Source organism: Macrobrachium rosenbergii, chromosome 27, assembly GCF_040412425.1.
Source record: "Macrobrachium rosenbergii isolate ZJJX-2024 chromosome 27, ASM4041242v1, whole genome shotgun sequence".
Taxonomy (NCBI): domain Eukaryota; kingdom Metazoa; phylum Arthropoda; class Malacostraca; order Decapoda; family Palaemonidae; genus Macrobrachium; species Macrobrachium rosenbergii.
This window is the reverse complement of record NC_089767.1, coordinates 30,842,009-30,844,918: the sequence shown is the minus strand read 5'-3', so window position 1 is coordinate 30,844,918 and position 2,910 is coordinate 30,842,009. Positions and strand designations below refer to the sequence as shown.

The window sequence follows — 2,910 nt, the reverse complement described above, 5'->3', positions numbered from 1 at the left end:
TAGACTGTGCCGAAGAAACTTCGGCGCATTTTTTACTTGAAACAAATCCTTTATGTGTCAACATGTCATACTTTTAACCTATTTTGTGGCTCATAATTGCAATGGCGACTCCAGTTTTGAAATATCAACATCATTCGTCTTATGCCACATCATATGAAGTAAAAGCGAGCTTGTCCGTTATTGAAAAGGCTAGTTTAATTACACATGTTACCGTGACAGTGTTCTAGGTCGACTTAACCAGATCCTAGACAAGCACTTCTATTACTCTAGTCGAAGTGAAAAATGTTTGTATTTTTTGTGTAACAAACCTTGGCTTAATGTAAGTTTTCATCGAACCAAATGTCTCATGGATTGTTGATAGCAAGAAAGCCTTTATGATTTGTTTATTTTTAATCTTTTAAACTGTATTCTTAAATGTGTCGTCTACTTGATTGAAATCATAAGGAAGTATGCTGGGTTTTTTATAACTATAATAACAATATTGACTCCGTACTAACTCGCTTTAATTACAAATATCAGAGAGAGAGAACGGAACTTTGACCTATCCTTGCATCAACAAAGCAAGATCGGGCGTGTCTGTCAGTTCAAGTTCTAACATCCACGATCGTCGTCATCATCACCCAGGGATCTGTCAAAATCATTCCCTTCAAGCCCGCCACGGCCACCGCCCCAGCTGCATGGCTGCATCTCGTCGCCACTCCGTGTTGTCAGTCTGTCAGCGAGCCTGACTCAGTGGTGGTCGGGACTTGGTCGTGGAAGGACCGTAGTTTTCCTGTTCTCGGGTGGCGTGTGAGGTGGTGCTAGTGAACTCTACTTTTTAATAATCGATTTAGTACCTAAAGCATTTTTGGGATATTAAGACAGTATCCAACGCAGGGAACAGGAATATAACGCAAACTTTGAATTTTGTATTATTGTCTGAAATGAAAATAACTGCGAAAATAAACGGTGCTAATTGTGTTTTTGACGTGATGTGTTAATAAGCCAAGGGGTGCTGTAACGGATTTAAATGACTTGAACAGCTCGTTTCTTTTCCAAATAAACTTTTCAGAGCGAATGTGAATCAGGAGCAGAAGAAAACGAAAGGACTTTTTTCTCCTTTACCTTGAGGTTGTTGCCAAGGATTTCAGCGTAGTGAAGACTTGAGGTGGTAAGTACATGTTTAGGTTTTTTTAGCCGAAGTATCTTTGAAGTCAGTACTTAAAGGAGCAAATAAATAATACGATTTAAGGATAAGCAAGACTACTGTGATGTCAAAGGTTATGTTTTTAGACATTTATTGAAATTTTCAGTGAATAGTCGACTTCCCTAACATATGCTGATACGCATTTCTTGCTAATCTTAGACCTAGGCGTAGGCTGTAATAACTTTTAAATCAGTAACGACATTTTGATGAATATTCAGCTAACATATGACATCTGTCATTAGGTTGTTTAATCTGTCATTAGGTTATTTAATCTGTCATTAGGTTATTTTATTTAGTCTAAACGGATTTTTTTCCACCTGCATAACATTTTCATACAGTATTGCATTTACACCGTGCAAATTTACATTCCATTAAAAGTTATTGCGAAATCTATATTCCCATATAGATAATTGTTGTAGACCCTAGTTTTAGAATAGGCCCGTTATATTATAATATATGTATATTATATGTAACATATATGTTTTAGAGACATTATATATATTTATATATAAGCATGTATACATATAAATATAAATGTATATATGCAAATATATATTTACATATATATATATATATATATATATATATATATATATATATATATATATATATATATATATATATATATATATATATACTGTATATACGGGGTAACTGCCGTGTTGTAATATACACTAGTACCTGCGTTCACTTTATGCGAGTACACCCCATAGGTTTTCTGATATCAACTGATGGTTGCCAAGCAACGTAGAGACTAAGAGTACTATAGCGTGACTTCATTATACATTGGGGTTCTAGCTCTCTCTCTCTCTCTCTCTCTCTCTCTCTCTCTCTCTCTCTCTCTCTCTCTCTCTCTCTCTCTCTCTCTTTGTGTATTGAATCATGAATTTATTTTGTTTCACGGTACATTCCACCGTTTTCATATCTTTAATCACTCTTGTAGTATTGTGGATTCAAATGATTATAATTTATATATATATATATATATATATATATATATATATATTATATATATATATGTGTGTGTGTGTGTGTGTGTGTGTGTATATATACACACACCTAAACGCATTCTCCTCCGAAGAGGTAGCCTAGTTCCGGAATGTTTTCCCCTTTAGATTTGCAGTAGGATGATTGAAACCATTGAATATTTAGACTACTTGCATGATAGGAAGTATTGTGTAGAGAGTGGGAAATAATCAATGAAATTTGAAGAAGAGGAGTACCCCAAGAAAGTGTTTAGGTCTAGTCCTGTTTTGTGAAGATCCGACTGGATTGTCATATGTTCTACAGAGACGTGGTGAGGTTCCAGCTTATTGCTCCGTAAAAGACATAGAGGATACAAATGAAGAAACTAAATAATGTTCTTGCCAGTATTAAGGAAGGGATGGGAGTCGAGCAAGTGGTGTTGATGGGGAAGAAAAAGAAGCCTTGGTGACATTCAGGTGAATATTAATCTTGTGTAGACTACTGTTCAAGTCAGTGACTTCGTTATTGCTGTGCTGTAATTTGTCTGTGTTCAAATCATGTAGTATAAGATGCAACGTCGGAAACTGCAGAATACTAACTAGAACGTCAAGATTAATACAAGGATGTTCCACTTCGAGATAGGATTACCCCTGTATTGTTTGAGTTGCACAGACTACCCACCAAATCTAAAGTGACTTCTAGACTATTTGTTATGATTTATCAAACTATCAAGACTTGACGTCCAGAATATTCCGATA

The 2,910-nt window shown here is 35.4% G+C and overlaps 1 protein-coding gene across 3 annotated transcripts in view; it reads left to right on the top strand.

The window, feature by feature from the left end:
• The first annotated feature begins 731 nt into the window (after window positions 1–731).
• LOC136853542 (metabotropic glutamate receptor) overlaps window positions 732–2,910 on the top strand; it is a 188,165-nt gene continuing 185,986 nt past the window's right edge. For all 3 annotated transcript variants that reach the window (XM_067129254.1, XM_067129252.1, XM_067129251.1), the window contains exon 1: window positions 732–1,150. The gene's annotated coding sequence lies outside the window, so the exon portion shown is untranslated. The remainder of the gene's footprint in view (window positions 1,151–2,910) is intronic.